Source organism: Lissotriton helveticus, chromosome 1_1 (assembly GCF_964261635.1).
Source record: "Lissotriton helveticus chromosome 1_1, aLisHel1.1, whole genome shotgun sequence".
NCBI lineage: Eukaryota > Metazoa > Chordata > Amphibia > Caudata > Salamandridae > Lissotriton > Lissotriton helveticus.
The window spans coordinates 198,937,482-198,959,029 of record NC_136057.1 but is presented as its reverse complement, the minus strand read 5'-3'; the positions used below and the strand labels follow the sequence as shown (position 1 = coordinate 198,959,029).

At 47.3% G+C, this 21,548-nt stretch overlaps 1 pseudogene; it reads right to left on the bottom strand.

Annotated features, from left to right (window-relative positions):
* Positions 1-20,968: 20,968 nt before the first annotated feature.
* LOC144780026 (U2 spliceosomal RNA) lies at positions 20,969-21,124 on the bottom strand (annotated as a pseudogene).
* Between the last annotated feature and the right edge of the window lie 424 nt (positions 21,125-21,548).

Below are 21,548 nucleotides of genomic sequence, written 5' to 3'. Positions count from 1 at the left end.
GGATACCAAATTCGACATTGCACCATGCTCCCCGAGCTCGCTAGGATTACAGCATTAATAATCCTGGCAGCCCATTCTAACTGATGGAGGGCAGGTTACCTTACAATAGTGAAAAACGAATATGGCTGTAATTCACTATTAGGACATGCCAACCTTGTCAGGCTTGTCCTACCTTATGCTTACAATGCACCCTGCCCGTGGGCCTGCCATAGGGGTGACTAATATGAAGTTAAGGGAAGGTTTAGGGACTGGCAAGTAGGTGTACTTGCGCGGTCTGCGTGACAGTACCAGACTGCACGTGGTCTAGCAATGGTAGACCTTCAGACATACTTTTACTAGGCCGCTCTTGTGGGTGGCACAACATGTGCTGCAAGCCCACTAGCAGCATTTGTATTTACAAGCCCTGGCACTCCTGGTGCACTCTACTAGGGACTGACAGTAAACCAAATAAGCCAAACATGGAAGTGAATCAATACAGCAATTTCACATAGGGAACACTTGCACTGTGGCACTGATCAGCAGTGGCACAGTGCCCAAAGCATATACCAGCAAAAACATCGTAAACAGAGGAGGCAAACAGAAAAAATGGAGGAGAGACTCATGCCAATGATGCCAGGTCTAACACACACATATTGAAAGATCGGAAAACAGACATGCACACACACATGGGCACAGAGATGTACAATGAGAGGCAGACACACACACACACACATACTCATAAGACAGATGAGTACTCACACATGCACACTGTAGGAAGCTGGATTGCCCAGTGGGGCAAATCCTTCCACCGCCTTCCACAACTAGCTCCTAGAAGGCAAACACTGGGGAATATGTACAAGGAAGTGACGGAGTGAGGTGTTAGCCATAATGACTTAGGGCCAGATGTAGGTGAAATAAATTTACAGATTTTAAATTACCGAATTTTACCGATTCGGTAATTAAAAATCGGTAAATCTATGGGGTCGACATGTAGGTATTCCAGATGTGCTGGAATACCGAATCGGATGATTTCGGTATACCGACTCGGTAAATACCGAATTGGTAATGCCCATTCATTCCTATGGGCTATGAAGCCCATAGGAATGAATGGGCATTACCGATTCGGTATTTACCGAATCGGTAAATACCGATTTCCACAAGGGTGCAGGGGGTGTCACTTTGACACCCTCTGGCACCCCCAAAACAGGCTCGGGTGCCATGTGGCAGGCATACATGCCCTAAGGGCAGGTCTGCCTGTCACATGGCATAGGTGTGCATGCACACATGTGCATGCACACCGGAATCGGTATTTTACCATCAAATTTATTTGATGGTAAAATACCGATTTGGTAAGGCTCCTGGGACTCTGAAGAGTCCCACCTACATATGGGTGGCTCAGATTCGGTAAATTTACCGATTTTTTATTTTACCGAATCGGTAAAATTACCGAATCGGTAATTTTACCGATTCGGTAAAATAAAGCCCCCTACATGCCAATCACCTATTTACCGATCGGTAACGGCCGAAAATACCGATTTTCGGCCGTTACCGACCGACCTACATCGGGCCCTTAATGCCTCACTTTGCCACTACAGAAAAGCAAGGCTGCACCATATTTACAAGGATATGGTGCAGCCTTGAGTTTCCCCCTGCGCTGGCGCTACACTTAGCAGTGCAGTACCAATGCAGACACCCTTGCATAATAGTGCACGGGTGTCTGCGTGCAGGGGAAAATTGTTTATGTGCAGGAAGGTGTCCCTTCTTGGATGACATTCGCAAGGCCTTAGATGATGGTGATGCCTGCCTACTCATCCTTATTGACCTATCTGCGGCATTCAACACAGTAAATCATCCAGCTCTTCTGGAGAACTTGTCGAAGCGCTCCGGCATCAATGGTACTGTACTAAAATGGTTCACCTCTTTCCTTCAACATCGCTCGCACCAAATTAAAATCAACTCCTGTCTCTCGAAGCCATTCAAAGTCGCACTTGGGGTACCACAAGGCTCAATCGAGGCAAAGATTGGAAAGATTGGTGGTGGACTGAGAATGTTGTGTAAACAATCAATATAGGGAGTGAAGATGTAATGCTCCAAGAGCAAAACGTCCTCCTCAAGTTAGTATATTAGAAACAAAAATGATCCACCCCAGAATGGATGTATAATCTTGTTCTCCCAGGTCAAGTGTGTCTCCTACAGTGGTGGAAAGCACACTGCTTTGTTAAAATGCCCCTCACACACAAAAGGGCCCTTGGTGTCATGCTTCATCATAGGGGTCTTCCCGCCCCACTGCAGGACGGGGCGTGCTATAACCTGCGACTACACAGGATCACTGATTTTTTTAAATAAAACTATGTGTAGTGTAGGAATGTGAGTGGTAGGGTCAGGAGTGAGTGAAGGAGTGATTATAAGTTAAAAAACACCTGGCCCTTTGGGAAGAAAAAACATTAATATTCCGTTGGGCTAGTGTTATTAAAAGTGGGGAATAAGGTGGAGATACAGTGCTATAATGAGCCGTTACTTCTATGTCGTCAACATGTTTCGAAGCACTCCCCTGGCTTCTTCGTCAGGACCAAAAGGATCCCTTCTACACTCGGAAATATATTCCAATGGTAAGTATGAGAAGTGTATATTCAAGTAGATGATACTACGTGAAGTACATGTCAATAAAAAAGCATTCACTCTATACGATACCCCAATAGGTATTAAATACATTTTTTTAATTACATTTTTGAAATAAAAGGGAAAATACCCCATCTGCCTGTGAATGGTGTGGGAAGACGTGTCTATAGTCAAACAACTGTCAAGATCACTGCCTCTCCAGGATACTGCCTCCCTGTGGCTCCGGTTCAACGGAGCCGCTGGGAGGCAGTATCCCGATTTCCTGGAGAGGCAGTGATCTTGACAGTTGTTTGATTATAGACACTCCTTTTCACCCCGTTCAGAGGCTCATTGGGCATTTTCCCTTTTAATTTTTTTTTATTTAGTAGCATACCGATTAGGGTATCGTATAAAGTGCATACAGTGCATGCTTTTTATTGACATGTACTTCACATAGTATCATCTACTTGTATATACAATTCTTATACTTACCTTTGGAATGTATATTCGAGTGTACAAGGGAACCTTTTGATCCTGACGAAGAAGCCAGAAGAGGGCTTCGAAAAATGTTAGCGACATAGGAGTAACTGCTCATTATAGGACTGTATCTCCACCTTATTCCCCACTTTTAATAACACCAACCCAACGGAATTTTAAAGTTTTTTCTTCCCAAAGACCCAGCTGTTTTTTAACTTATAATCACTCCTTCACTCACTCTTGACCCTTCCACTCACATTCCTACACTACACATAGTTTTGTTTAAAAAAAAAAAAAGTGCTCCCACATAGTTGCAGGTTGTAGCACGCCCTTCCCGCAGCGGGCAGGAAGACCCCTGTGATGAAGAATGACACCAAGGGCCCTTTTGGCATGTGAGGGGTATTTTAACAAAGCTGTGTGATTCTCACAACTGTAGGAAACACACTTGACCTGGGAGAACTCAATTATTCATCAATTCTGGGGTGGATCTGTTTTTTTTCTGATAATGGAATGAGAATGTCTCCATAGATTCTCAAGGTTCCTCAAGTGCTTTCTTTCTTCTTAGAGAGATTTATTGAACCATGGAGCAGAAGGAGTGGGTCTTTTTCTTTTTACTTTACAGTGTAGCAACATTAACAATTATAGCTGATAGACTGTTGAGACATTGGGTGGTCAGGTCGTTGACATCAGAGTAGGGGTCTTAGATTGGAAGTGAGCTCATAGCTGTGTTGCACAATATGTCATGGTCGATGTTTTTGGTATTGCGGGACAAGGTAGTAGTTCTTTTAGGTTGGCCAAGAGTAACAGAATGAGATAGGTGCAGAGAGAAGGGGAAGAGGAAGTGTGAGACCAGTCTACTGGTATAGGATCAACAACTGTGAGCATATCTACTTTGGAGATAACAAGGTCAAGAATGGAGCCCTTAGATGAGTCGGTTTTGTGGTATCGGAAACAGACGTGCACACACAGGTGCGCACAGAGACATACACACCAATACGTGGATCGAAACAGGCATAAAATGACAGAGACACACAACTATAGACATACTTACACTCACAAATGGGCATACAGATATACAATGTTAGATAGACACACACTGACAGATGGCATACAGTCAGACACCCACTTACAGGCGGACACAAAGGCATTCAATGAGAGGTAGACACACAGATAGAAAAACACACCCACACCTGGAAGGATGGGCACACAGACAAACACAATAAAAGAAAGACACACTGATATAGATGCACACATATTGAAAGATCGGAAAACAGACATGCACACACACATGGGCACAGAGATGTACAATGAGAGGCAGACACACACACACACACACATACTCATAAGACAGATGAGTACTCACACATGCACACTGTAGGAAGCTGGATTGCCCAGTGGGGCAAATCCTTCCACCGCCTTCCACAACTAGCTCCTAGAAGGCAAACACTGGGGAATATGTACAAGGAAGTGGCGGAGTGAGGTGTTAGCCATAATGACTTAATGCCTCACTTTGCCACTACAGAAAAGCAAGGCTGCACCATATTTACAAGGATATGGTGCAGCCTTGAGTTTCCCCCTGTGCTGGCGCTACACTTAGCAGTGCAGTACCAATGCAGACACCCTTGCATAATAGTGCACGGGTGTCTGTGTGCAGGGGAAAATTGTTTATGTGCAGGAAGGTGTCCCTTCTTGGATGACATTCGCAAGGCCTTAGATGATGGTGATGCCTGCCTACTCATCCTTATTGACCTATCTGCGGCATTCAACACAGTAAATCATCCAGCTCTTCTGGAGAACTTGTCGAAGCGCTCCGGCATCAATGGTACTGTACTAAAATGGTTCACCTCTTTCCTCCAACATCGCTCGCACCAAATTAAAATCAACTCCTGTCTCCCGAAGCCATTCAAAGTCGCACTTGGGGTACCACAAGGCTCGATCCTTTCCCCGTCCCTGTTCAATCTCTTCATGGAGCCCCTCACTATCATCTTGAAAAAAGCTGGATTGAGCTACCACCTTTACGCGGATGAGTCTCGCGATGACACCCAACACCTCAATACCACTCTAATGGAGATCAAAACTTGGTTCAACGCTAACCACTTAAAGCTCAACCCATATAAAACTGAACTGATCCTATTCTCTCCAAAAAGCAACCATCGTCCTATCCAGGAGTGGCTCAAGAATCTGGTTGCCCTAAACTGCCCCGTTGTTCTATCCGACTCAGTTAAGCATCATCCTTGACAAGAACCTATCAATGGAGGCCCACATCAAAATCTCTGCAAACAGTTCTCTTTTCCCTCTAAAACACCTCAGGAAATTGAAACCTTTTCTTCCCCAGGATGACCTCAAGACAGTAGTTCAATCCCTGGTTCTCTCAAAAATCGACTACGGGAACGCCATCCTTACAGGGACTCCAAAAGCTCACCTAGCCCCTCTAAGGGCAGTGCTGAACATGGCCGCTCGACTTGTATCTGGAGTAAAAAGATTTGAACACATCACTCCTGCTCTCAACTCCCTCAAATGGCTTCCCCTGGAAGGGAGATGTATTTACAAGCTGGCCTGCATCACACACAAAGCCCTCCACTCTCCGGCCCCCATCTACCTGAACAACAAACTGGTAAAAGAAGGTCAAGCCAGAACACTGAGAAGCTCCAACTCACTCCTTCTCATTCCACCAAAAATGTAAAAGAAAACCACCCAATACCGATCATTTTCTGGCAATGCTCCCAGGATATGGAACGCTCTCCCTGGAGTCCTCAGATGCAACCCATCCATTCTCCTGTTTGAAAAGGGACCTCAAACTCCATTTCCTTAACAAATACTTTCCTGAACAACGTCAACCAACCTAGACCTCAATATTCCGAGTTGACTCCCTTTCAAGGATTGTTGGTGAACAGACTATGCTAATCACCTTGTTTTCTTTGTATTCTCTCTCCCTCCATTGCACAGTTATTTATTGTTCATGCTGTATTCTTTATTCGTGGTTTGCTTACTTACTGTCAGCCTTCTATGTAATGTAAGGCCCTTCTGATTTTCACAGTGTGTATGTGAAGCACTCTGATACCTAACATGGGCTTCAATTGGAATTCCATAGAGCATATTATCAAGCCCATTATCGCCTGTCTTGATAATATGCCCCAGTATTTTATATGCATAGGTCATTGGGTTACTGCTTTTGTCACAGAGATTCTTTTGTTACTGTGCAGTTCATAAGTGACAATCGTAATCTAGCACAGTGACCTATAAACTTTCACCAAAGAGCTGCTTGCAAACGGCAAGGTACAAGTTAGTTACTTGTGTTTTTTTCCAAGTCCTTCATTATCCTGATGCTGCTAGAAAGGTTTATTTGGGTGGAAATAAATTTTTATTGTTAAACTCAATGCTAACCACTGTGTTATGTTTTGAATCCTGAGTTTGTGCTTCTCCAGAGCAAGCACTCTTTGAAAATGCCCACCAGTATGAATGACATGAGAATTCTATACCTTGTAGTCCCCTTTGCCTTATGCAACATTTTCTATACACTGATATACACGTTTGATTCACTGTCTCTATATGTGTGTGATGTAAATTTCTCTGACATCCTACAATAGTATAAGAGATGATATAAAAAATGAAATACATGTGACAGAGGAGCTCTGGAGAGATAAGAGGCACTGTTGGAGGGTGATGGTGGGGGAATCATTGCAGAACCCCACAAAGATTGTCGTATCCTGGTGCATAGTAAGGTCTTCATTTACTATTCTTTAAAAGCTAATACAATTCAATATAAAATGATAAATGTGTTGTAGACAGCACCATTGTTTCCTAAATTGTTTTGGGGAGAGAGCCTCTCAAAGCCTACCTTTGTAGTGGTCAGGCTCACTCACTGCACTTGGTGTGCTCCTTATGGGGACTGGTCTGAAATAATTTGCCAGGGAGGCTTTGGGCCTGTCTGGCCCTGTCAGGAGCCCTGTCATACTGTGAAATAAAACCAACCATTTAAAAGTTAGTCACAGAGATGCAGTATCAACCTTCCAATTAACTTTTTTCGTTTTCTTGCAAATTCTTTCAATATAAAATACAACAGAAGTGGCAGAGAGTGTTGTTAGCCTCCTTAGCTTAATGACACACTCCTCCACTTCTGAAACGCAGGGCTGCACCATATTTACACAAATATGGTGCAGCCCGGTGTTTCACTTGCGCTGGCGCTACACTTCATGGAGTAGCACCAACGCAGGAGAAGATTGTTTATGTACAGGGAGGTCCCCCTTCCTGCAGATGACCCTCGACGTGAAAAACGTTATAATTTGCATAACCGTAACATAGTTTCCTCCCCTGGCTGGTACCATGAATATCACTTATGAAAATTACGATCACTGTACAAATAAAATTGAAGTTTAAAATGTAATGTTGTCTTAGCAAAACCTATACACACACATAATCATATTTCCGATACTCAATGCTATAAAAGACTGTTTTACCCGTGACAATGAAACGGAAGTGATTGTGGCTTTGCAGTGGTTTCTGGGTATGTAAAATACCCCGCTACCCCCAGCTGGCTGCTTTCAGGCAGACTTCCCTCAAGTTACAGCAGATGGTACTGCGCCTGTATCTTCCTGGACAGTTTAATCCCCCTTCCCTCGCGCTCTCTCTCTCACTCACTCTCTTTCACACACGCACGCCCGCACAAAAAAAACAAGCATTGGATATGCAATAGGTCTTGTATTTATTTGAGTTAGAGTTTTTGGCATTATAAATCGGAATGTGTTTTTAAACTATGTAGTGTGTCGTTAGTGGAATTATGTGTGTTGTATTGGTATAGTTAGTTGTGAAGCAGTATGAAGCATAGCCACCAAGGTTTCAGATTGCTTACGTGTGGCATTTTCATAATTTCAGTGTAATTATGAGTGACATTCAACAACTATGAGTGACACTTGCGAGAAAAATCAAGAAGTGAAGACGAGGGAAACACACACACACACACACGCACGTACGCACACAGACACACATATATGTCAAAAATTACACCCATTTGAGCAACAAGAAACTCTAAGAAGATCTTAAAACTGCTGTAATGTACCAAAAAATGGAAGGTCACTACCTTAGTAAAAAGTAGTAACTCGCAGCCAATCCTCATAAAGTACAGTTTTGCGAATAGGCGTGGTTTATGTTCTGCATGAAGCAAGTTAACTCTGTTCTCAGTTTGAAATGTAAATTAAGAAAAGCATGTCTCATTAACTGTGTAAACTGACTAAAATCGCTGGCCTAGTGTGTTTAAGCACATGCTGCAGAGATCAGATGAAGTTCAGAGTGCAGAGCCTCCGGCACTAAGGAGGTTAAAAGGGGCACAACGTGGGTTGAGCATTACAGTCTGGTGCCCGACTGCGCAAAAACACAAAACAAGGGGAACAAGGTGGGAAGATCCGATAACAAGTCCTGAATATCCGAATCCAAGCCCTAGAGATCTGAACTCAAGCCCCACAGCAGGAGGAGGGACGGTTCCCTCTCAATGACCCAGGGATGCCGGGAGTCGGATTAGAAAAGAGCCGTTTTCTGAGGACGGCCGTCTCCGGCTGCCGTCCAAACCATGTCGCCCCCACAGGCCGCCTCCCTGGCGATGCACCCCATGCCCAAGATCAAGAGCCCAGACAGTAGCAGCAGCATGTCAAGCGGCAGCCCCTCAGGCCGCGCCCTCAGCCTGGAGGGCCCCGACCCCGACCAGCAGCAGCAGCACCCGCAGCACCACGGCCAGGGCTTCATCATGGATAACACCATGACTTCGTTGCAGGGCTCCCCGCAAGGGTGGGGCGCGATCTCCTCACCGCACCCAGGACTGGCATCCCTCCCTCCCTGTCCATCAACTACTCGCCCAGAAAGGGCTCCCTCTACAGCTTGCCCTGCAGCCAGAACAGCAGCTCCAGCGCAGGGAGCTACCACTGCAACATGCAGGCCATGAGCCTGTACTCGGGAGAGCACTTCCTGACTTTCATTTCTGAACTATGTACCTCCCGGACTTCTCCTGGCACTCTAATCCATACTCTCTAGGTTACCCTCATGGACTTCTTTACGTTTTTTCTTTTGTCCTGGCCGCCATTTTGTTGCTGTTCACGGCCGCTTTTCTCTGGACCCTGACCCGCCATCTTGTCCATTCCCTCGTCCTTTCCCCTCGTTTCCCCTTGACGATCCTTAAATATTTCTTCTTTTTTCTGATTTGCCTTTTCTCCATACCCTTGTATCCCTCCCACCCTCCCTTGATGTTGTGACTGCGTCCCCCCTCCAACCCCACTTAATGGAACTCTGCTCTCCTGGTTTTTTGGGTCTTGAAAATCTACTATTTGTATATCTTTGTATATAGAGATAACTCTAATCACTAGTATATGCAGTAGACCTTTGTGCTCTCTACCATTCCGATGTGACTCTTAGGGGACGATTCACAGAACTAACTTAAGACATAATCCTAAACTTACTACTTTTGGTATTCACAGAAGTTAGGATTTTGTCTTAAGTTTGTCTTAAAACAGACTTAAGACAGACTTAAGACAGAATCCTAACTTAAGTCTTTCTTAAGTCTGTCTTAAGTTTGTCTTAAGACAAAATCCTAACTTCTGTGAATACCAAAAGTAGTAAGTTTAGGATTTTGTCTTAAGTTAGTTCTGTGAATCGGGCCCTTAGAGTATATCCATTCGTATTCCTTCCCTATGTATATAGAAATAACTCTAATCACTAGTATATACAGTAGACCTTTGTACTATCTGCCATTCCGATGTGACTCTTAGAGTATATACATTCGTATCCCTTCCTTGAGTGCTCCTCCTTGTGTGACTATAACTTGTACATTTGCACTTTTTTCTGTTTATATCTTTTATGCAACGCACGTAATCCTGAGTCCTTATGTATCGCAACTGGTTCTTATGTAAAGCACTCTGACACCTTCGGGTAATGTTCGCGCTATATAAAATCGCATTAAATAATAAAAAAAAAAAAATGAGGGGCAGATTTACGATCCCCTTGCGCCACATTTGTGCCGCAGTTGCGCCACTTCTGTGATGCAGCGGCAGCGTAAACCATGCACCGCATTGCGCCCTATTTGCAACGTGACGCATCTAGGGAGATGCGTCACGTTGTAAAGCCCTGTGCCACATGAAGCCTGCGTCAGGTTTCACGTGGGCGTTCCAGCTCAGTAAAGCCTCGGAAAAGTGCCTTAGTGAAATCTACAAGATTCCACTCAGTCACTTTTTTTCCGACGCCGCTGCGTCACAACCTTGCGCCTGCTTGAAGCAAGCATAAGGCGTGACGCACCACGTTGTGTATGGGCAGGCCACGAGCATTGCTGGAGTTGCGTCGCGCTTGCGACACGACTCCAGCAATGCGCCACCCTTCTGACGGGAGATGCATCACGCATCTCTTTATCCTTGCGCCATGATGCACCGCATTGTACATGCGGCGCGTCTGTGGTGGCGCAAGGGTAAACTTGCATGACGCATCTTATCTGGCGCATCTCTGCTGATTTGCAGAGATGCGCCAGTCGTCATAAATCTGCCCCTGAGTGAGCATGAATGACAAGCATTATTACAAGTGACACTGCTGTTCGTGACGTCGATCTGAGGAAGAACAGAAACTCTCCTTCCTGACTTTGCCCCAAACCTCCTGCTTTGTGAGGAATGGACAGCAAGCATTTTTGGCTTTAGGAAATCTTAGGCACAGAAACTCAAACATCAGAAAAACACATGCTTCACTTATTTGATAGCACAAAACCATAACTGACCCTGGTATTTTTTTTGTGTCCAGTGGGTATAGTCACTCAGTCTGTTATGGTTAAAGGAACTCCGACGATGGGTCAGAAACTGTTTGACCGCCGTTTTCCACATAAATAACAATGTAATTTAAGTGGGCACTCCGAAACAAGTATTGCCTAACACCAAATTGTTTATCAAGTCAGCAAAAAACAGGTTCTGGGGGCCAACAGAAAGAGTCATTACAGGGCTTTCCTGATGCCAGACAATTCAGTCAGCTCAGCCCGCAGTTGTACGTAATTTGCAGGCTCAGACTGCGCTAAAATGTTATTGGATCATTATTGTTCTAATAAAATCAACATCATACCATTAATGCATATACTTAAGACCTCTTTTTTTTTCCCCTATTTGTTAGGGCGTCGTTTCTGGTTCAGATACATCAATCGTCACCTTCCACAACACCCTATTTATTCGTAAGTCGTTGGTAACAAACTTGGCAACAAGTGCGCAAGCTATCCCATTGACCTTTTACCTGTGAAGGGAAAAGGTCACGTTAATAAAATACATACAGGGGTTACTTTCATTACTTGGGCCTTCCTGGGCCCCCTGACTGACAGGGGACCCCTTTGGGTCCCCTGTCCCAAAGGGGTCCTCAGGTTTCATCGTCGCTATCTCTATCTGATCCGTCCAGTGCTTCTTAGTCGCGCAGGAGGCTGTGGATCATCTTTCGGCACACCAGGGTCGATGTCTCCTTTTTCCCTACTACCAGGTGGTTTCTGGAGAACAGAAGAACATCTTTGAAGCAGCACAGGAGCCTCCAGCAGCCCTGGAGGTCACCTAGTGCATGTGTCCCTGGGAACAGTCCATACATCACCGAGGCAGCCGTGATGCAGGTCGTAGGTATCCAGGCCCTAAGCTCCGTGCCTAGGGCCTTCAGCAGGTCGTATACATACGTGCACTCCCAGAAGAGATGGTATGTTGTCTCATCCACGGTGCACCCTCTCGGGCAGGACTTGTATCAGTTGAGTCCTCTTGCGTGCACGAAGGATCTCACAGGGATTCCTCCTTGGAGGGCCATCCAGGCGGTGTCTTTGTGCTGGTTTGTCAGGTGTTTGGATGCGACGTTTCCCCACACGTGGTCTGCTGTGGCTGAGGGGAGGGCACCGATCGGTTCGCTGATGTCTCTGGCACGTATCTGTCGTTGGACAAGTCGGGGGTCCATATGGCTGGGCTACTTGCCTCCAGTCCGAACTCCTTTACAAACTTCTCCACTTCTTTGTAGTACCATGGGGTCTCCCAGTTGAACGGGACGGTCATCAGCCACTCTGCCCATCCCAGGCGTCTCCACGTAGCAGGAAGAAGCGTGCCATCAGGAAGCCGGCGTGGCTCTTGTCTTCAGCCCTCAGGGTGGTCCTCACGCAGTTGCACACGAAGTTTCCCCTCAGGATGGTGGTGATGTCCGGCACTCCCTTGCCTCCCTTGTCGTGGGTCTTGAACATCACCGCCCTCTTTACTCTGTCCATCTTCGAGCTCCAGATGAAGTAGAAGATCATTCTTGTGATGGCCTTGGCCGTTCTGGTCTGCACTGGCCACACTTGAGCGACGTACTGGAGCACTGGCAGCGTCTCATTCCGCAGGACCAAAGACTTCCCTTAGATCGCCAGCTTCCGGAGGATCCAGAGTCCCAGCTTCTGCCTCATCTTCGCCAGTCTTTCCTCCCAGGTCTTCTCTGCTGCACCCTCTCCGCTGAACCAGACTCCAAGGATCTTCAGGAAGTCCTGCTTGATGGGGAATGGCAGTGGGTTTCGGGGGGGGGTCCAGTGCCCGAAGATCAGGGTTTCCGACTTGGTGCTGTTGATCTTCGCTCCTGATGCCTTCCCAAACTCGATACAAGTCCTTTCCAGTTCTCTTATGGACGGTCCGTCTGCGCAGAATACTGAGACGTCGTCCATGTAAAGGGAGCACTTCACCTCTCTGTTTCCTCCGCTTCTTGGTGCCTTCACTCCTCTGATGTTCCTGTTCTGCCGGATGTGTTCCGTGAGGAGTTCAATTACGCAGATGAACAGGAGGGGAGAGAGCGGGCATCCCTGCCTCACCCCTGATAGGACCGGGAAAGGGTCGGTACTCCAGCCGTTCACTGATGCCGTGCTGGAGATGTCTCTATACATTGTTTACACTACGTCGCAGAAGAAGTCCCCCAGTCCCAGTGCTCTGAGTGCCCGGTCCATGAACTCCTGGGAAACGCGGTCGAACGCCTTTTCCTGGTCCAGGCTGACCAAGGCCGTCGGGACCTTGCGGCCCTTGACGTGCTCAATCGTGTCCCAGACCAGGGCCAGGCTATCCGCGATTTGGCGTCCCGGTATACCGCAGGTCTGGTCAGGGTGGACTATCTTTGCTATCACTTTCTTTTGGCAGTTGGCCATTACCTTTGCGAGAATCTTGTAGTCCACATTGAGGAGAGAGATGGGCCTCCAGTTCTTGAGGTCTACTCTATCTCCCTTCTGTTTGTACAAGAGTGTTATCATGCCCTCTCGCAGGGATTGCGGCATACTGGCCTTGCCCACCATTTCCTCGTAGAGGTCCAGCAAGTCCAGCCCGATCAGGTCCCACAGTTGGACATATAGTTCCACTGGGAGACCGTCATTCACGGGTGTCTTGCCACTCTTGGAGGCTGTGGCGGCCAAGTGCAGCTCTTGCAGGGTGAAAGGTGCGTCCAGGCCTTCTCTCTCTTCCGGACCCAGTTTCTTTGAGATGCCCTCCAGGAAACTGTCCACCTGGGCTCTCTCTGACGACTTCGGTGAGTAGAGTTCACCGTAAAAGTCTGTTACGACTCTCATGACTTCCTCTTTCTCACTTTGGAGGTTGCCCTCCGAGTCCCGAAGTTCCACCAGCGGCGCGTGGGCTGAGTGAATTTTCTTAAAGAAGAACGAGTTGCATTTCTCGCCCTTCTCGAGGTTCTCGGATCAGGTCCGGAAGATGATTTTCTTGGATTCTTCCCTAAAGTGCGCTGTGAGCCCTTTTCGGGTTTCCTCTAGGTCGTCATCCACGTCCCATCCCCTGAGCTCGAGTTCGTACAGTTGCTGCAGTTTGCTCTGCAGCCTCTTGAACGTCCTCTTCTTTTCCCGTGCAGCAGCTCTGCTTGCATCCTGGAAGAAACTCCGGAACCTGACCTTCTCCCATACCGACCACTCGCTGGCGGATTGAAAGAGGCCCTTCATGTCCTTCCACTCTACATACACGTCTCTGAGGTTCGTCACTAACTCCTCGTTGTCCAGCAATGAGCAGTTCAGCTTCCACGAACCTGGGCCAGCGGGGAACTTCCCTGTAAGTTCCCCCTCGAAACTGACTGCTCTGTGGTCAGAGAAGTGGACGGCGACCATGGAGCTTCGCCCAGGCTTTACTGTTGGGGAGGTGAGTAGGAGGTTGATCCGTGAACGCACGGATCCATCTGGCTTGCTCCAGGAATAATTCCTGGCGTTCGGCCCCATGATCCTGATGACATCCTGGAGGGACGCCTCCCTTATCATCTCCACCAACAGCCTGGACGTCACATACATCCCTGCAGAGCCTGGCCCACTGCATCCATCCAACTCTACTATGCAGTTGAAATCACCACCCATCAGAATGGTTCTGGAGGTCACGAGTTGCATCCTGAGCACCTGAACATCTCGAGTCGCTCATTCTTCTCCGTGGGGGCATAGACGTTGATGAGCCGAACGGGCTCGCCCGCCCACGAGCCGTCCACGACCAGAACTCTGCAGTTGAACTGCTCGGTGACTTTGTCCACGGTGAAATGCCTTCCCCTGATTAGAATGGCCACTCCCGATGATTTGCAATCGTTCCCTCCAGACCAAAACGATGGCCCGTGCGTCCACTGCCGTTCAAGCTGGCTGTACGACTGGGTTTACGGAATCCCGCATTCCTGCAGAAAGCAGATATCTCAGTTCTGGGTGGCCAGGAAGCGCAACGTGCGAACCCGCCTGACCAGATCCTTCATGCTACTGACGTTTAGGGTGAGCAATGATATAGCCATTGTCTCTGTGCTATCGATCAGTGTCTGGTTTCGGTACCTACTGGGGTTGAAGGCCCTGGGTGTCTCTACTAGGTATGTGGGCCCTCCTGTTCCTCTGTTGGTCCCCACTCCTCTGCGGCGTCTCCTGTGCATGTGATGAACACCTCAGATTCTACGTCCAGGTCCCAATGTTCTGGCACGGGTATGGTCGCCAAGCTATCGATTTGGCGGTGGATTTCCTGGAGGGTTGACTCTTCCCCTTCTGGCTTGTCTCCCTCTACCTCCTCCATCCCCTCCTCACTGTCGCTCTCTATGAGGATGGCGGTTTTGTTTTCTGTTTCTTCATCGGTGCCCGCGTTGTTCACCTTCTTGCTCTTCAGGAAGTCCTCTTTCCCTGGTAGCTTCCTTTTCTGGGGCTTTATCCGTTGGGGGTTTCTGTCTGGTGTCTCCCCGTCCTCCAGGTTCTCCGGCTTGGGTTCAAGTGGCGGTGGTTTGTGTGCGGTCGCCATCTGGATACTTGCGCTGGTGCGTTTTTGTTCTTTGGCTTCTGTATGTTTTAAGGCCGTCTGGCGCAGCGACTGGGCTTGGACTTGCGTCCACGTCTCCTGCATGTTCTACCAGTCGTCATCGCTGTCTTCCTTCTTTCTTCTTTCCTTTCTTTTTGTCAGTCTTCTTTCCTCCCTTTGCCTTAGCAGAGTCCTTTTTCTCCTTTCCTGCCTCCTTGGTCTCTGTGTCTGGCATTGGTGTCATCTCTCCGGCGGTCTCCTTCGGCGGTGCTGCTGCTTGTGGTGCTCCGCCCTCGGGGGTTCTCGTTGTTCCTTGGCTGGTGTTGCCTCAGCCGGTGTGGGTTCCCTCTCGGGGTTTCCCTTGGCGGGGCCTTCACTGACACGCCGTCCTCTGGGTTCCCTTTGGGTGTCTGGGGTTCCTTGGCTGGTGCCGTCACAGTAGGTGGTGGTGGTCCTGTGTTTGGTCCTGCTTTGGGGCCCTCTTCGTTGCTCTGGCCTGGTCCTGTGGGGGTTGTTGCTTTCGGATCCTGGATCTTCTGGTCTACCTTCTCGGGTGCAGCTGTTGTTTTCCCCGGCTGGTCCTGGTGTCCTTCAGGAGCGTGTTCAGGTTGGCGTTGGCCTTTGCCGAGAGCTTCGGTCTGGTCTGTCTCCATTCTGGGCTCCAGGCTGGGCTTGCCGCAGCGGCTGCTGCATACGTCTTTGGCAGGTCTGACTTGGGGCATCGGTAGTACGTGCGGCCCTCCTCTCTGCAGAGGTTGCACTTCCTGGTCCCTCTGCATGAGCCTGCGTCATGTCCCGACTACTTGCAGATCCAGCTGAACTTCACTGGGCAATCCTTGCCGGCGTGGCCCGTGCCCTTTCACTTCCTGCAGGTGAAAGGTTGTCCTGGGTACTTGATCCTCCCCATGTCTGATCCTAGGTAGAAGCTGGCCGGTGGGTGTTTCATGCCATCTCTCCCTGTGGGGTCTTTGTTAAGGTTGATCTGCGCCTGCCAGGTCGTGTTCCAAATTCCGTTGGAGTCTCTGACCTTGGTGGGTCCTGTCAGGATGGTGCCGTACCTTTGGAGGAGCTACGCAGTGTCCGTGGCCGGGATGTTGGGGTTGGTCATCTCAACCGTTACCCTCTTCTCTGTGGTTGCTGGTTCTGTTGTGTCCTTAGTGGAAAGATACCAGGAGCCAAGTAGTATGTTCAAGACTAGTTTATTCAGTCTTCAGATCAGGTTACATATTAGATGACTCCATCCAGCCTATTGTGGTACCAGCCCCATCAGGAGCAGCCTCCCTAGCTGCTCAGCCCATCTCCAACTGCCACATTCCACCCACTCAGTCACCCAGGCATTCCACGCATCACAGGCAAATCAACATTCTAATACCAAGACACACTCTGGCTGAGCAGCTAGAGGCAGCAGGGCTAGAATACATGTTATATAATTATGTAGGATATAACATTACCTCTTTTTCTTTAAACAAAAGAAAACAATTGCATTGCAATACAATCACATTACTAATCTCAAAGATGCAGCAAATGGAAAAAACATCAAAGAAGATGGAATCATTAAAACAGGTGAAAATCAACAATAGAACAAATAGCGAATCTCTAGAATGCAGCGATAAGAAATCATTACTAGAACATATTTCTAAACGCTAGGATGCAGCGATGACAAAAATACATCACAAGAGAAAATCTTACTGAAAAGGAAAGATGGTTAAGATAAATACAACATAAGTGCAAAATCCCCATTTCCCTTCAAATGAGATTTTTTAATTCATATCAGAATATTGCATTTTAACTCATATCAGAACATAGCATTATCTTCCACATACTCTGTAAATGAAAAGCACTATGACCCCAAAGGATAACCAAGAATAGTGCTAAAGATAAAATTACCTAGAACATAATCCCACTAGTAGGGAAAACCAAACAAATGGATCGTCACCCATACTATTAACCATAAAGGTACTGTGCACAACTGTAACAGGGATCCCACAACCAACCCCACGTAGGAGTACACCTAAGTACAAACTTGTGAAACAAACACATGAAGCAACCCCCTTCGTGGAAGTTACATACCCCCATATAATAGGAGTAACACACTGTCCCAATGGCGTCCATAATAGGAATTGACTAAGAATCCAACATGGGAACTAACTGAACCATGTACCAACCCCTTTGAAGAGATTACACTAAGTAGGAGTAACTAATCCTACTGCCATCCCTGGTGCGCGGGAACTGTTAATCTAGCGCATTTGTATACCTTAGAATAGACACACAGAAACACGCCGGTGAGCGATTTCTCACCCGAGTTGAGACCAAACGCTTTCCCTGCAGAAGAATAAAAGAAAACAGCACAAACCCCTAGCTAGTTAGAATTACTACCACACCTGTGTGCCCGGACTCATAATCAAACAAAAATGAAAATTGCACACAGGAATCTTACACTGATAACTAGGTTACAGTACTAAGCAAAGAGTACGATAAAACAACTAAACAGTACAATGAAGCCAAACATGTGCTGCAAACACAATAATCATGAAGAGTGGACAGAGCAGAAAAAAAAAAAACATGCTGAATGTACTTTACCACCGACATCCAAGAAATGGAAGAAGTTACATGAGAGGCAAAAACGAATTACCTCCTTATAACATGCTTACTTTGTTGCTCATCAAAATAAAGACATCCAACCACAAATTTACAAACACATTTGTCACCTGCACAGTTCCATTAATATATTTCCATCTTCTAGCACAGGAAGCCTTTCCCTCAAAAATCCATTCAGCGCTGAAGGAAGAAAAGATTTATTTCACAGTTTGAGCCAGGCTATAAAAAGAAGCTGACACTGCTTTTCCTCGGAACACAGCGAGATCACAGACAGAGATTAATTTTGTCACTTTCTTCTGCTCTGTGAAGAAAAACAGACACAGCTCTGACGTGCCGACAAGCTTCAAGCACGCATCCTACTGTGCTGAGGAGTGCTCAATCACGTTCCAGAATGACTGATGACGCAGCCAGATCACCGAATCCCTTTGCTGGATTCTACTGCGTCATCAGTCTCAACAAGCAGCAGACCGATGAACAGCTCCGGTTCCAACGAACTTCCACGGAGCACTTCGGGCACACAGCTGATGTTAATAAGGCAGCCCACGGAGACATGAATATGACTAATTTTAGCAGATAACACCATGCCCCTCCCGTTAGCCTCCTCACCGGTGCATTATGAACAAAAATCAGGCGCTGGAGAAATAGACAATGTGGCAGACTACTCTTCAGTAAAACTCTGCCGCAAGAAGAGGTAGGGCACTTTCTGCTTTTCAATTCAAATGTCTTCACATTCACTGCTATTTACAAAAAAAAGTCTTCTTTTTTTGTCATATTTCTTTTGTTTATCACTCAAAAACGAGCTTTATGTGGTAATGGTCAAATGGCAATTGGCAACGGTTTAACTGCCATGATGATGACACCAAAGCCAAAGTCACTGCTAACAAAAACTGATGGTCAAAGTCACACTCATAATAACACACCTCAGTGTATTAACGTTTGCATTTTGACAATTGCCTCCACATCCTAGGCCAATAGTTGTAAGTAAACACCTTATTTTCTCAATCTGTACAGATGCTTGTGAAAGACCCAGTGAAAATCGATCTCTATAGTCATGGATGTACTTTAAACCTCAGGTGCAGTGCAATTAACACTATCAAATCCTCCAACAAAGCAGCAACAGCACACTGTATGTTCATACATCCTTTGGGTATAAATTCCAATTGTGTAGTCACTGGACGCTGTTAGATAATAACTCCTTTATGACTACACATCCCAAATAGTGTCTTGACTGTAAATAAACCATAAGCTCTGTAGAGCGCTGTGACTGTAACTCCACCATCTGGTCCTTTTTGACTACATATGTCAAAATGGTGCCTTGAACTCTTTACAGTCACTTTATTTAAAAGGCACTCTTCACACATTAATGTGATGTGGCTGGTCCACCAACACCAGGTTGTAGCGACGCTACCCATCCAACTCACAGTCATTCTTGTACTTTACCAAGTGGCTGGAACTCCAGGTGAGGTTGTAGTTTAAGTACTCCACCAACTCACTGTAGACCTCTGTAGCTGGAACACCCAAAATCGGTTGTAGCTGTGCTACTCCTCCAACTCACAGTCGCTGTTGTATTCCCAGGCTGTAGTGTCAGTTGGTGGTGACACTGCTTGTTGGGGCTGTCCATAGAAAGGACACTGGTGGGGCTGGTGCTGGCTTGCCTGGAAATACCTTCTTTTTTTTCTTGAAGATGCTTGTAGGATCTCTTAGTTGCTCTGTTACTTCCTTAGTTTCTTTGTTTCTTTGATGTATCAAGAGTCTCTGGGGTTCAAGACTGTCCTCGTCGCCAAAATTCTGTTGTGTCCTTAGTGGAAAGATACCAGGAGCCAGGTAGTATATTCAAGACTAGTTTATTCAGTCTTCAGATCAGGTTACATATTAGATGACTCCAGCCAGCCTAGTGTGGTACCAGCCCCACCAGGAGCAGCCTCCCTAGCTGCTCAGCCCATCTCCAACTGCCACATTCACCCCACTCAGTCACCCAGGCATTCCACGCATCACAGGCACACCAACATTCTAATACCAAGACACACTCTAGCTGAGCAGCTAGAGGCAGCAGGGCTAGAATACATGTTATATAATTATGTAGGATATAACAGGTTCCATTCCTGCCGTTATGCTGAAGCCGCTGTAGGGTGCTTCCTTCTTCCCTTGAAAGCAGTCCCAGTATTTTTTGAAGAGTGCTTGGGTGAAAAAGCTGAGGAGGAAGATCATGCCTGATGCGGACGCCTGGCAACTCAGCACTTCGTCTACTTGGACCCCTGCTGGTTTGAGTATCTTGTTTACGGACGAGGCTCGCTCCATTCGGGATCCATCTTTATCCTTCATCTCCCACCGCATGAGCTGGGTGTGGCGGTGGGTGATGCTTTACCCATTGAACGGTTCGGGGGCTGTCCCTTGCCTGGTCCCTGCCTCGCCTCTCCCTCTGCTCCCTGGTTTGGCTGCCTTGGGGTTTCCAGGGGCACCTGCTTTAGCTCCTGGTACCTTTGGCCCTGAGGCCTGGGTTCCAGGGGGATTGGGGGGACCAGCCTTCCCCGCGCTGGTGCCCGCTTCCACAAGTGTCACCTTACTCGCCGCCTTGCCGCTGTCCCCAGGGGGTAGGGGGTTTTGTTTCTGGGCGTCTGGTTGGGGGATGCCTTCTGGGGTGATTACTGGGGCTTCAGTTTCCATGTCCTCCATTTACCTGGTAAAAACTGGGTTACTGCCGCATTACAGAGTTCGCCTTTAGACCGTCCACCTGGGTACCTGGAGTGTCTCACAGAAAACCTTAGAGGTCGCAGTGCAAGAAACACTGACCAGTCACTCCCTAGACCTAAGGCAGGGTTATAGGTGTGTCCACCTAAGCATAAATCCCCTTACCAGAGATCTGGGTACTGTTCAGGCCTGTGAAGGATGTTGGAAGGTGTTTTAAGCCTCCAGCATTAGTCCACCTAAACGCCAGGAGAGAGAGAGTAAAAAGCGTGCAACGTTACTTGTGCTCTAGGAGCTGGCCGCAGGCCCTTGGGTGTTCTACTTTAAGTTCCTAGTGAACAAACAGGCACCAGCACGCTGGTGTCCCTCCTCCGCCTTAATTAAAAGCGCGTCGGGCCGTCTCGAAAATTTGCATACATTTGCATAAAGCAAATGTATTCGCCTCCAAGTCGAAGTCGTAGTATAGTGCACTATCAAATTTCAACTGCGCAGAAACCGCGCTGTGAATCTGATAAGAACAGATACTACACTTGATCTTAGCCAAAAGGCCGAGAAAAGACCTCTGCCCTATCAGAAGCTCATCTCTACCAGGGCATAAAGACTCATGGACACGTGAGGACGTGTGGATGTTCAGCAAAATAAACAAGACGCCGGTAAAGGAGAGTAAATTTACATACAGGAATCAGATGGCATAATGAGCAGCTGAAAGAGTTTGATGTCAGCAACCCTGTTAGCACAAGCACCACTGTAAATATTGAGAGCAGATTTAAAAGACTCATCTGTAGAGATGCATCACTTTCCCTGCGGCACCCTGGGAAACCCTTGCGCCACCATGGATGCGACGTATTTACAATACGGCACACCATGGTGCAAGGACTGACAGACGCTTCAGAAATTCTGATGCATCTTTTGGGGCAAAAGTAACACATTGCTGGAGTCGTGTTGCAAGCACAGTGCAACTCCAGCAATGCATTTTGAGGCCTA